At 43.8% G+C, this 15,000-nt stretch overlaps 1 long non-coding RNA gene across 2 annotated transcripts in view; it reads left to right on the top strand.

Annotated features, from left to right (window-relative positions):
* Nucleotides 1-15,000, top strand: part of LOC135101134 (uncharacterized) — a 209,814-nt gene that overhangs the window by 133,908 nt on the left and 60,906 nt on the right. For both annotated transcript variants that reach the window (XR_010269054.1, XR_010269053.1), the window contains one exon: nt 10,824-10,885. This is a non-coding gene — a long non-coding RNA (uncharacterized LOC135101134). The remainder of the gene's footprint in view (nt 1-10,823; nt 10,886-15,000) is intronic.

The raw sequence follows: 15,000 nt of genomic DNA, 5'->3' as shown, positions 1-15,000 counted from the left end.
GCTCCTCCAACATTTACCTCCACCACCACTACTAACCCCATCACCACAAACGCCACCACCACCGCCAAATGCGTCTTCCTGCTGCAGTGGCAAGCTCGTCCCTCAGCAAGTTGTTAATTCAAGGCCCACGATTCGATTCCTAACACACACACACACACACACACACACAGTTATGTACACCGACATGCGCGCTTATTGTCCACCAGATAAGTAAAGTCGACGGAACGAATTTTAAGACCAAGGCAAGGCTCCGGTTATGACAACACCCACGACTTGACTTTTCCACCACTTTTCCAGGCTTGCCCTGAACGACTCCGCCTCTCACAGCACCTTGGGAAACTTAAAATAAAAAGGAAAGATATTTTACACACCCAAGGTTTAACAAGTTTTTTTTTTTCTGGACCTTTACGTATGTGCCAGAAAAATCAAGTTGAAGCAACTGCAACACCCACGTGAAATACACACACACATTCACACGCACACACACACACACACACACACGCACACACACCTCAAGGTCACAACGCTACAGCGAAATCAGACAGACTCGAATAACAACACTCTCCCTCTCCACAAGTATAATTAGGACCACATGTGCCTTATCTGCGGCATCCTCACACTTCACTTACACCTGCGAGTTTTATTACTGTCCTCCTCCTCATCTTCCTCCTCATCATGTTCTCCCTCGGTACAGCTCGTTTCTCCTCCTCCTCCTTCTCCTCCTCCTCCTTCTCACAGCGGAGTCCTTCTTTCACGCCACAGACAAATAGGCCAGGAGAGCAGGTACCCTTGCTCATTATATGTCATTAAATGTTGCGGTAATGTTGGTATGTTGCTGTGCTCCTCTAATCCTCCTACGACTGGTGGTGGTGTTAGTGGTGGTAGTGGTGGTGGTGGTGTTATTGTTTTTAATGGTGGTGATGTTATTGTTATTAAGGTTGTAGGTAGCTGTTATTTTACACAGGAATTCAAGTCTGCTTCCTGGGAATTTCGTCAAGGTCAAGATTATATTTCTCACGTGAATTGATTAGCCGCAACGACAAGTTGTTTCTGTGGTCTGATGACGTGACTTTTTGTAGACATTATTATTGTTTTTATTATTAACAATATCATTATAATTATCATTATTATTATTACTATTATAATTATTATTATTATTAGTATTAGTAGTAGTAGTAGTAGTAGTAGTAGTAGTAGTAATTATAATAATAATAATAATGATAATAATAATAATAATAATAATAATAATAATAATAATAATAATAATAATAATAATAATAATAATAATCTGTAGTTTTAATTTCCGTAAGCAGTAAAATTTTTTGTATGTTAGTATGTATTTGTTGATTATTTTCTACCACTTTTTTGTCAACTAAGCAACATTTTAACGTGGAATTCCAATTGCTTACTGCCTTTGTTGCCACTAATGGTAAGTTGTTTGGATGCGAATCATGTGGGCAGAGGAAGGACGCAGGAAGAGAGAAGTGGAGGGAGGCGAGGGTGGTGGAGGGGGTGGAGGGATGTGGTGGGAGGGATAACTGAAATATGATAACTACTTGTGAGGAGGTAAAGTTGTGGTTGTGAGAGAGAGAGAGAGAGAGAGAGAGAGAGAGAGAGAGAGAGAGAGAGAGAGAGAGAGAGAGAGAGAGAGAGAGAGAGAGAGAGAGATTCGTGGGATTCATGATTGTGAAGATGACGTGGGGATGGTGGTAATACTGGTGGTGATGGTGATGGTGAATGCAGAGGCAAGGGGGTGAAGGACAAGGTGATAGAGAAGTAATGGTGATGATGGTGATGATGACTTTCTTAATGGTAACTGACAGAGAAGTAGTGATAGTGATAGTGATGATGACGTTCTTAATGGTGGCTGCATACGAACTAATAACGAATAGTGATGGTCGTCGTAATAGTGAAGTCAAGAGTGGTGGTGCTTACGGCTTACGGCGTGGTGTGGGTGGTGGTGGTGGGGTTGGTGGTGGTGTGGGTGGTGTTGGTGGTGATGGTGGTGGTGGTGGCGGCGGCGGCGGCGATGGGAGCCTCAGGGTCAAAGGCGATATAAAAGTGGTGTGTGTGTATGTTTGTGTGTGTGTGCGTGTGTGTCTATGTGTGTGTGTGTGTGTGTGTGTGTGTGTGTGTGTGTGTGTGTGTGTGTGTGTGTGTGTGTGTGTGTGTGTGTGTGTGTGTGTGTCTGAGCGCATGAGTGAGCACTGACCGCCGGGTGGTGGCAGTGGCTCACTAACCTCGTTGTCACAGAGAGAGAGAGAGAGAGAGAGAGAGAGAGAGAGAGAGAGAGAGAGAGAGAGAGAGAGAGAGAGAGAGAGAGAGAGAGAGAGAGAGAGAAAGTCAATAGTATATAAAACCTTGCAGGGTGTTGCTTTTGAGAGAAGAAAAAATAAAGCAAAAAACCCTGCATGAATTGGAAATTGTGGAAAATGCAAATTAAGGTTTGAAGTCCAGTGAAGTGCAACCACTCTGGTAGAACAAGGAAAATATTACATATTTTTTTCTATTTTTACCTTTAGTATTCACTTCTTTATTATTATTATTGTTATTGTTATTATTATTATTATTATTATTATTATTATTATTATTATTATTATTAGTAGTAGTAGTAGTAGTAGTAGTAGTAGTAGTAGTAGTAGTAGCACCAGTAGCAACAGTACCAGTAGGAGCAGTAACAGTATATAATAAACAAAACAAACGCATTAGCTAAGAGAGAAACCCACACATGCTGTCGCAGTCCATTAGTGTCTCGTGTGCTAGGCGAGTCTCGGGATTGCCGCCGATCACTGGCCATGACTGACGACTGGGAAAGGTGAAGCGAAAAAGATTGCACCAAGACACGTAACGAGGCGAGTGTGTAGTGTCACGCGACCTTGAAATTTGCAGGACTGCTGGCTGGGGACGAGGTGGAGAGAGAGAGAGAGAGAGAGAGAGAGAGAGAGAGAGAGAGGGAGGGTAGTTGGAGGTGACGGAGGGCCTGCACTTACCACTTATCGCACTTCTGGACTTACCTCACCTACACTTGCCCGAGCCACCGACAAGTGTTTAAAGTTACATCGCATTCCAACAGACCCACAATTAAATCGTGTTAATAGCTTGATATTTAATTGACGCTGATATATCGAAACGTGTTGCATCAGAGAGAGAGAGAGAGAGAGAGAGAGAGAGAGAGAGAGAGAGAGAGAGAGAGAGAGAGAGAGAGAGAGAGAGAGAGAGAGACTTGCCGTGATGCAGTAATACAAACTGTTGGCACAATAGCGAGTAGTAGTGTTGTTAAAATGGTGTATTATGGCTATTGACTCCATTTCCTCCCCTCCCTGCCTCCCTCACTGCTACCCTCCACCTTAGCTACAAGTTTTCTTGATCCACACACACACCCTGGCTCCCCCACTCCCGTCACCGCCTCCACTTACTTCCTTGCACTTTTAAACGGATCTTCATAATGTAAGCTGATCGATTTTGCATATAAAAAGGTGTGGTCATATCGACTCCTATTCTCACGAGAGTGTTATGGTGGCAGTCTTAAAATGTATGGTGATTATTCGTAAAGAAATGGAGTGCTTCAGATTTTACAGCCATAGTGATTGATCTGGATTAGAAGAAGGGATGGGAGAAAGAGGGGGAAGAGGAGGAGGGTAAAGAGGAGGGTGGTAGGAACAAAAAGGAAGAATAAACAGCAGCATTTTTGTTGGTCCTCGTGAGGCTGTTTATGAAGACCATGGTATTGTGAGAGAAATGGGATTGAATAGATGGCGAAGGAGGAGGAGAAGGAGAAGCATAAATGAGGGATGGATGACTTCCTTCGAGAGAGAGAGAGAGAGAGAGAGAGAGAGAGAGAGAGAGAGAGAGAGAGAGAGAGAGAGAGAGAGAGAGAGAGAGAGAGAGCGTGTGGTGACGTAATGATGTAATTAGCACCCATGAAACGTTCACCATCATCCCTTACCTTCCCTGAGGCAATGGGCACCCATTAATGACCTCACCTGTGTGTGTGTGTGTGTGTGTGTGTGTGTGTGTGTGTGTGTGTGTGTGTGTGTGTGTGTGTTTCATCATCGAGTGTTATCAACTTTTATAGTCTTTTTTTTAACGTGTGTTTCTCAACTAGTGAGCATGTTGCCTCTTGAGCGAATGCCGTAAGGTGTGTTTGTGTGTGCGTGTGTGTGTTCGACTTTCATACCCAATAGTAGCACGTATACTATAATTTATTCAAGTCTTTGTTTTGTCTTCAATTTGTTTAGTCTCACTTCATTTTTTTTTTTTTTTTCCCTTTAAATATATTCGTTTCTGGTTGTGTTTCTTCCCTTACTATAATGTTTGGTGTGTCCCCATAATGCTCCTTCTTGTAGCTTATGGGACAGTTCTCTTTAAACTTCCTCGCTCTACAATTTTTTTCTTGGCCAATTTTGCCTTTTAACCCTCTTGCGTTTTGCCAGTGTTGCTGTGTGACGTTTGGAGGTGTTGTTGTGTTGGTGCATTTAGTGTCACGTGATGGAAGGATGGCGTGTTTCCTGACCTGTCTTCCTGGTGTGAGGGAGGGAGACTTGCGTGGCCTGTTATTTCGGGTGTGATTAGTGTGTTTCGTTGATGTGTTGCGTTATATATATGGCTCACTCTCCTGCCCCCTGCTGTGTGTGTGTGTGTGTGTGTGTGTGTGTGTGTGTGTGTGTGTGTGTGTGTGTGTGTGTGTGTGTGGTTGTGTTTGTTTCTGTAGTTCGTCATAATTAGCAGTTGTTTTCTTATTTTTCAGCTATTTTTAGTCTTCCCTTTACTACCTGAGCTCGTGTGTTACATTAGGGTTTGGTTACGTTTTCTCAGGTTGGGTTAGCGTTTATATCCTGACTGATGTACTGTTACTACGCCTGGTGTGTGTATTATGCAGTGTTTGGCAGCGTTTCTCACTCATTTTCCCTTTCCTGACATTATCATCCCCGTAATTTGGCGGTGACGGAGTGAAAACCACCACCTTTTCCACCTACGGTGCGTAAAAGTGTACTGGGTTAATTATAAGCTCATCTAAGAGCTCGAAGAACTGTGTAAAGGTTCGGTAGAGTAAATTATACCTGATAACAGTGTGACGTGTTTGAAGTGAGGGGACTGCAAGAGAGAGAACCTGCAGTAAGGATGAGGATGTTCAGATCGCTGCGTGTCAGATATTAATGAGTGGTAACCCTGATCCGGCTCTGTGTTGTGCTGAGGGATACATGGATGGATGCATGGGCTTGTGAGTTGGTGGGGTGGAGGGAAGGATAGAGGGTAAGGAGGGAGGGAAGGATGGAGTGAGGGGAGGGAGAGTTCAAGCACATGCTTTAGTCATACCTCAGCATTTTGTTGTTGCTGTTGTTTGTTGACTACTACTACTACTACTACTACTACTACTACTACTACTACTACTACTACTACTACTACTACTACTACTACTGCTGCTGCTGCTGCTGCTGCTGCTGCTGCTGCTGCTGCTGCTGCTGCTGCTGCTGCTGCTGCTGCTGCTGCTGCTGCTGCTGCTGCTGCTGCTGCTGCTGCTACTACTACTACTACTACTACTACTACTACTACTACTACTACTACTACTACTACTACTACTACTACTACAAAGAATAATACCTCCACCCCATGCTTCTTCTTCTTCTTCTCCACGATAATGCTGACGTCACTGCTCAAAGGAAGTTAAAACCTAAGTGAAGTGAAGTGTGTGTGTGTGTGTGTGTGTGTGTGTGTGTGTGTGTGTGTGTGTGTGTGTGTGTGTGTGTGCGCGCGCGCGTGTGTTTGCCATTCAAAGGCGTCCCTATGGTCACAAGTACGGTGTGGGTCGAGGCGTTGCCAATCGGTGCACAACCCCACGACTCCAAATGACGCATTTATCGAAAACAAGAAAGCTGTAATATAAATTCATATCGTCTCCCTTTTCACCAGACTAAATATTTATTGTTCGCAGGATTGGTTACCTTCCCCTCCACCGCCTTTATGGGAGAGGGAAGAAAACAATTACAAAGGACTATCAACCATTTATTTTAGTCCTTCGAATCTGTTAGCACCATTTATCTGCACACACACACAGACACACACACACACACACACACACACACACACACACACACACACACACACACACACACACACACACACACACACACACACACACACACACACACACACACACACACACACACACACACACACACACACACACACACACACACACACATGTAGGCTAGTAACTGGCGGAGTCGGGAATGGAGGGGCAGGATCCTTGCTGCGGTCAGGTGGTGGTGGTGTCTTGTCAGCGTCAACAGCTTTACCCCTTGGGACCCTGTTATGGCTGCTGACGGAAGGGTGTCACGTGCCACCTGCTTGCTGCTATCGACAGTCCTAGTGGAGGTGCTGATGGCAGGGATAGTGTTAATAGTGGTGACGATGGTGGTGGAGATAGCGACAGTAGTGGTGGTGACAAACACGGACTCCAAGCGCAGCACCTCACCATCAGGAACTCTTAGCTTTCAGGTCTGCGGTGCATCACCCTGGTGTTGACGAGCTGATAGCCACGCTGATGATGTGAGTGACAGCCGAGGAGCATGAGGCGGCGATGTGGGGGTAGTGAGGCGTAGTGAGGTATAGCGAGGATGGTGGGTGTGGTGAGGCAGGGCGTGACGCGACGGAGGAAGGACAAAAGAGGGGTTCCTTTCCCCACACGGGAGTCTCCTTGGAAAGCCAAAGAGTCACGGACAGTCAACATGGAGGCCTTGAGGAAATGGTTTGACTTTATTATCTGCTCCATTTTTCTTTTTTTTTTTCGTGATACAGGATTATTTCATGTTCAGCTCCTGGTGATCTAGAAACCTCGATTGTTTATATCATAAGCTCTATATTGAAAATTTAATAATATAATTTCTAGCTTCGACTGATAGGGAAGAATAAGAAGAAAGTCTTCATGCATAGTTTGTGGTCATTGAAGAACGCCTTTAATTCCCACCCCACCCTTGGTCACCTTGCGTTGCTGGGACCTCACAGTAACTGACAAAACATTAAAAAATCTCTCTCTCTCTCTCTCTCTCTCTCTCTCTCTCTCTCTCTCTCTCTCTCTCTCTCTCTCTCTCTCTCTCTCTCTCTCTCTCTCTCTCTCTCTCTCTCTCTCTCTCTCTCTCTCTCTCTCTCTCTCTCTCTCTCTCTCTCTCTCTCTCTATATATATATATATATATATATATATATTACGTGTATGTACGTGTGTGTGTGTGTGTGTGTGTGTGTGTGTGTGTGTGTGTGTGTGTGTACGAGTATGTGTGTGTGTGTGTGTGTGTGTGTGTGTGTGTGTGTGTGTGTGTGTGTGTGTGTGTGTGCGTGTCTGTGAAGGTATGTTTTGTCGTGATGAAATAGAAAATTTCTGAAGACATTCGGTATGAGTGTGCACTGTCATATCGTAAAGTTAATAGAGGTCGCAGGCACCATCACCTGGCCGCCCTTGAGGTGAGACCAGTGCGGCTGTTACTTGATGCCTAAATATAGAACGGTAAATACGCATCTCCCTTCCCCGCCGATAATAGGAAGTGGCTACTGAGGCCGCTGGGTAGGAGATGCACTTGGGTCCCTGATGTCACTTTTCAAGTGGGGATGCTGGCGACATTTCTATCCCTCCCCGTCACTCACCGTCTCCCCCTCTTCAAGGTCCTAACGGAAGCCACTTAATACTCTGCCTCGCCACACATTACCGGGACTGAGTCACGCCCGGCCAGGGACGCGCTGCTCCTCACTGCGCGTTACTACTGCGCACTTGGACGTGTGAAAACCTTGAAAAAAATATCAGCTCAGCACCGGCCAAGTACGTGTTTCACACTAGCGACTTGGGGAGAAGTGCGATGCTACCCTGTGTGTGCATGTGTTTCTTGTATATATATATATATATATATATATATATATATATATATATATATATATATATATATATATATATATATATATATATATATATATATATATATATATATATATATATATATATATATATATATATATATATATATATATATATATATATATATATATATATATACACACACACGAAGGGGCCTAAGGAACTCCTGACGAGGAACCTCACCTGACTCACGCACACTCGAAACACCTGGTAACCTTGGAGAGCTTGTGGCGTCCAGCGCCTTATTGGTGGCCTCGCCTGATTGCCTTCCCAGTGTCTGGCTCAGCGTGCGGGTGTGCCGATCTGTGGATAGAGCTACTAAGAGAGAGAGAGAGAGAGAGAGAGAGAGAGAGAGAGAGAGAGAGAGAGAGAGAGAGAGAGAGAGAGAGAGAGAGAACGATTATATAAAGATTAATCTTGTTTCAGAGACACGTCGAAGTTTCAGTTCCAGCAGATGAGTATCGCTGGAAATCACGCAAGCAGCAAGCTGAGACACAGCGAGTCAGCGTGTGTTGAGTCACGAAGCATCACGGTGATGAATGACGGCCGAGAAAACACTTCATCCCTCATGGCCATTACGTTAATCATTACAGATGTTTACCTTGAACTGCGCTGTGACTGTACACTCATTAACTTTGAAGAAGTAATATATATTATTTTAGGTGAAATTTATAGTTTATTTATATTTCAAAAGATTTGTTATTTATATTTCAAAAGACTTGTTAGTATGGTGCCTTAATCATCATTTTTGTTCATATTGTGTTTAACATTATCTCAATGTACTTTCTATATTTTCCCGTATTTTTCAATATTTCTTTTTACCTTATTCGTATTTTGCAGCATTTTTCTTATTTTACATTTTTTTCTTTTTTTACATTCCATTATTTACTTATATTTTGACACCTCGTATTTTCATATCGTTAGAGATTTTTCATGTTACAGTTATTTAATTTTCTCTTCTTAGAAACAGCATCACTGTCACCATCAATAACAACAAACCCGTAAAGTTATCAAGAATATCTATAATATATTATAAAAACTGCTACCACTACCACTACCGCCACCACCACCAAGACGCTATTTATCCACCATACACATTGTTCTCACTACACAGAGGAGCGGCACACTCCATAATAATTACTGTACACTGTAACGTTGAAAAAATTATTTCTTTTCCGGGTTAGAGACGTCATGTGTGTGTGTGTGTGTGTGTGTGTGTGTGTGTGTGTGTGTGTGTGTGTGTGTGTGTGTGTGTGTGTGTGTGTGTGTGTGTGTGTGTGTGTGTGCACCTGATTAAATATGTTGTTTACGCCGTGTAAATCTAGTGTTTGACCGCTCCTTAGTATCTCTCTCTCTCTCTCTCTCTCTCTCTCTCTCTCTCTCTCTCTCTCTCTCTCTCTCTCTCTCTCTCTCTCTCTCTCTCTCTCTCTCTCTCTCTCTCTCTCTCTCTCTCTCTCTCTCTCTCTCTCTCTCTCTCTCTCTCTCTTAGAAATAGGAAGATAAAATAAGAAAGAGACTACATTGCTTTAACATTCCCCTTTTTTTTTTCTTTTTTCTACATCTGTTTCATCTTCATTCGTATTTTCATCATACAATAAATTCATTTTCTTTTGTTTATTTTGACCCTTTCTTTCTGGTCCGTCCGTCCCGCCCTCCCTCCTCGCGTCGCATCAGGAACGTGTTTTCCTATCTCCTGTTTGCCCTTAGCCTCCCTTCCTACCCCACCTCCCACTCCTACCAATCTCCCTCCTGCCTCTCACCATCCCCTTCCCTGTTCTTTCCTACCTCATCCCCATGCTACCACTCCTCATCCCCTTCCCTGCCCCTCCAACACACCCTCATCCAACTCCTCACACTCCACACCCGACACACACACCTTCCACCCTTGCGCAGACCCGCCTATCCTTGCCCTCTCACCCTTAGCTATCCTCTTCCTCCACCCTCTCTCTCTCTCTCTCTCTCTCTGGGTGGCTCCATGTGTACAGCACTTGCCTTGCGGCTTAAAGGTTCTTGGTTCGATTTTGACTCGCGGCAATTTCTGGGTGGGAGAAGCGGCGATCTTTTATAATCGTAGCAAGTGCATTATAATTCAGTTATTAAGGTGCCATAACTCAATTTCTTGCTCTCTCTCTCTCTCTCTCTCTCTCTCTCTCTCTCTCTCTCTCTCTCTCTCTCTCTCTCTCTCTCTCTCTCTCTCTCTCTCTCTCTCTCTCTCTCTCTCTCTCTCTCTCTCTCTCTCTCTGCCCTTTCTAAGATGCACAAGCTTATCGTCCTCTGTTGCTCTCCTTCGGTGAAATTTTCTCCAGTTTTACATTTTCTCCTTATTTTCTTATCTGTAATCTCAAGTTGTCTTCACCTTGCATTTATTATGGGTCTCCCTTTTTTTCACCCTTCATATTTTATTCCTTGCATCCTATTACACTGTTCTCGTATACTGCGTTCCTCCCCACTTTTTTTGTTATCTTCCGTCATAGACTTAAAAATTTTTCGTGCTTCGTCTCAAACTTATTCTGCCTCACCTACATTCCCTCTCCACCCCTTGGCTGGATGGAAATTGCCGGTAGCTCAGCTGTTTCTTCCTTGGCCTCGTCGACCTCTCCTGCAGTAGCGGGGAGAGGGCGGAGAGGGTTCAACTCGAGATATTTCTGTATAAGGAAAGGCATCGTGAGGTAGCGAAGCCAGCAACAAGTTTTTATTTTCTACTCCCGCCCCACCATTATATACGGTACCATTTGTAAGACGTTTCGTGGCTATAAATTACTCTCACCGTTGTAACTTAAAAAAAAAAGCAGAAATGAAATGGCGAGAAGATTGTAGTTAGTCCTGTCCTAATTAGTTGTATTAGTTCCCCTATATCTTCCCTGTCGAATGTGTATTTACCCTTTTTTTATTGACAATTCTTTATTACCTTTTTTGCAGCAACTTCGACACTATACAAGACATATTTTCTTCGGTAGTCGCTTACCTGACACAGCACGCAGGTAAGTAAGTAAGCTTTCTTTTTCTCCTCCTCCTTGGTTGCCTGCCTGCTGGGTGGCGGTGAGCTCAGCACAGGGAAGCGGCCTGCAGTCAGGGTCGGGTAGAGACAGGCACGAGTCACCAGCTGGAGACGCTGAGGATTATCAGGAGTCGTGGTGGTCGTGACGTAAGGTGGTGCGGTGGGCGGGGGAGGGGCGGATGTTATTACCGGGTGGATGTAGAGGAGGTGGTTTGTGGTGGTGGTGGTGGTGGTGGTTGTGGTGTGGTGATAATTGTATTAGTTGTAGTAGTAACAGTAGTAGTAGTAGTAGTAGTAATAATAGTAGTAGTAGTAGTAGTAGTAGCATAGTTGTAGCAGTAGTAGTAGTAGTAGCTGTTGGTGTTTCTGATACTGGTGTTAATGTTGTTTTTGTGTGTTATAAAAGTAAAATATTTTAGTATCAACCTTGGAAAGACCATCAGCAGTAGCAACAACTGTAGAAACAACATCAACAATACTGGGGAGAAGCAATTGTAGTTCAAGCAGTATTTGGTAGTAGTAGTAGTTCGATAGTAGTAGTAGTAGTAGTAGTAGTAGTAGTAGTAGTTGTTGTTATTGCTATTATTATTATTATTATTATTATTATTATTATTATTATTATTATTATTATTATTATTATTATTATTTTATTATTATTATTATTATTATTGTTGTTGTTAGCAGTAGTAGTAGAAGTAGTAGTAGCAGCAGCAACAGTAGTAATAGTAGTAATGTTAAACGTACTATTATTAGCAGGAATAATCGTGAAAGGAGTTTTGTAAAGCTATTGGAACCTGCGCCATTAGTGATAAGTTTTTTTGCTCGCTCTGCTGTAGGAGGAGAGGAAAGAAAAGAAAGGTCAGTCACACACACGGCCAACCCAAACGTGTACACCCAATAGTCTTCGTATTCATTTTATCAAGTATATATATTTTTTCCCCAACCTTTCCATTTCCCACAACCACAATTAGCAGAGTCGCCGCCACCGCCATCAAGCTCGCCTCCACCCGTCTCCACCCGCCGCCCCGCCTCCACGCAAGCACTTTCACTTCACACATGTTCCACGCACCATCCCGCCCACCAACACCTGCACACATTAATTACTTCTCTCCCTCGCACTTCTACATTTCATCTTTTTTGCCTCATTCCAGAGACACACTTCCGCCCCCTTTAGGGTTCTGTATAATTTCTTCATTGCCATCGCCCTTCTGCATGTCTTTTCCTCCTTCTCCTCCTCCTCCTCCTCCTCCTCCTCCTCCTCCTCCTCCTCCTCCTCCTCCTCCTCCTCCTCCTTTTCCTTCTTTTCCTCTTCTCGTCTTTCCACAAATATAAGTGACTATTATTTTCTTGAAAATGCACCTTACTATTTTTTTCCTCGCTTCTTTCTTGTTTCCCTTTTGGATTGCAAGTGATTTGTGACTCTCTCTCTCTCTCTCTCTCTCTCTCTCTCTCTCTCTCTCTCTCTCTCTCTCTCTCTCTCTCTCTCTCTCTCTCTCTCTCAAGGGTAGTAAAAAGGCTATCTTAAGCCCCTCATATCACTGCCATTCGCCTTGAGCCAGACATCCATTAAAGAACTTCGTCCGTGATCCTGAGTCGGGTTGTCGCCGTGGTTTGCCTTGAATCATGTTGTTTGGTTTGGATACCGTTCTCGAGGGCAGCTTAATCTTGTACGTCAGGCAATGAAGGCTAAAAGAAGAGTTGGAGGTTGCTGCCGTGTTGTGACTCGCCGAAACTCTCGTACCGTAATGCTCCCGATGTTTGTGGTGGTGGTGGTGGTCGTGGCGGTGATGGTGGTGATGGTGATGTTATCGTATGTTTCCTGATCGTAAGTTAAGACTGTAGCGTGAGTATTGGGTGCTGTGATGCTATCCTCCTCCCCTATCCCTGTCTGTGCAAGTATCCTACCTGACCTCTCACCACATTTATCCTGTATACGTTACTTGTATATCTCTCGTATGAACGCCTGGGTATGGACAAGACTTTCTGCAATAATTTTGTATTTTTTTTCCCTCCTCCTCGCTATATATGATTTTTAATTCGTGGCTTTTTTTTCGTGTGTTCGCGTTTTTTTTTTTTTTTTTTTTTTTTTTTAGAAAGAAAACGCTGCAACTGTTTCATGTTTGTATCTTGTACGATGCGACGAAAGGTTTGGATACACACACACACACACACACACACACACACACACACACACACACACACACACACACACACACACACACACACACACACACACACACACACACACACACACACACCACACACACACACACACACACACACACACACACACACACACACACACACACCCACACACACACACACACACACACACACACACACACACACACACACACACACACACACACACACACACACACACACACACACACACACACACACACACACACACACACACACACACACACACACACACACACACACACACACACACACACACACACACACACACACACACACACACACACACACACACACACACACACACACACACACACACACACACACACACACACACACACACACACACACACACACACACACACACACACACACACACACACACACACACACACACACACACACACACACACACACACACACCACACACACACACACACAACACACACACACACACACACACACACACACACACACACACACACACACACACACACACACACACACACACACACACACACACACACACACACACACACGAAGAAAATGGCAAAGTAAAAAGCAAGGGAGGAGGGGAAGAAGGTCAAACATTCACTAAAATCAAAACACAGAGATAAGCTGAGGTCCTCGTGATCATGTAGATAATTAGTCTCATCCGTGAAAGTTTTAATAGTGATGAGAGGAAGAAGCATATATCATAGTAATAGTAGTAGTAGTGATGGTGGTGGTGGGTGGTGGTGGTGGTGGTTGTATAACTACTCACAGCCTCAGTCACCAGCACTAACAGTATTAGCACGAGCACCAATCAGGCAGGATATAGGTGCCACCATCCGCTACTTGAAGGATTACCAGTTGGGTGGGTGGGAGGAGAAAAGAAAAAAAAAAAGTAAGAATGAAACTAGGAATAAAATCTTGGCAAATTATCCTGTCAACGACCCGACCCTGCAGCCTGGAGGTCATGAGGGGAGGACCTCGACCCCCATGACCCGAGAGACGCGGGGGAGATAAGGTCAATGATGCACACACACATACACACGCACACACACATACACCTTTAGGAGTAGAAGAAGAAGGATATACTAGCACATAGCACAATATTGATTTATAACGAGAATATCTATAGGAGTGCATGATATTACTTGTAAGCTCTATGTAAGACAGGATGGAATAAGTCAAGGATCCTTCCAGTTCACTTTTTCCTCCGCCAGTAATAAGGAAGAGAAGGGATGGAAGTAGATTAGAGCTGAGCAGGTAGAGGAACAAGGTAAGGAGTAAAAGGTGAAAGGACAGGCAGGTATATACGAGTAACGTGTTAGATTCTCACCTGAATGTGTGTGTGTGTGTGTGTGTGTGTGTGTGTGTGTGTGTGTGTGTGTTAGCGTTTCACATTCTTTCTCCTCAATGAATTTATATTTTGTGTTTCCCAGCTTTTCCATTTTCCTTCTTGGTCTTCCTCCATTATGGATGTTGGTGTTGGGGGAATATTTTAGGTTAATCATCTTAAATAACTCCCGCAACTTTATTGTTCACCTCAACTTTTCTTCTCCAGTTCATGCATTTAGTATTTTGCATATTTTTAGTTTCATATACAACAACTCTTGGCGTACACGTATCCTGTGGTATATTTTTCATAAACAGATTTTTCAAACACACACACACACACACACACACACACACACACACACACACACACACACACACACACACACACACACACACACACACACACACACACACACACACACACACACACACACACACACACACACACACACACCAGCGTGACGTCTGAGCCACAGTTGATCTTTTCACAGTAATTATTCATCCTGACTGACTTCACCCACTTATTTTTCCGCACAATTTCCATAAGCTTCCTCCCTCCATTTATTTCCAACA

Source organism: Scylla paramamosain, chromosome 6, assembly GCF_035594125.1.
Source record: "Scylla paramamosain isolate STU-SP2022 chromosome 6, ASM3559412v1, whole genome shotgun sequence".
In the NCBI taxonomy this organism is placed as follows: domain Eukaryota; kingdom Metazoa; phylum Arthropoda; class Malacostraca; order Decapoda; family Portunidae; genus Scylla; species Scylla paramamosain.
The sequence above is the reverse complement of the archived record's forward strand: the minus strand, read 5'-3'. Positions and strand labels throughout refer to the sequence as shown.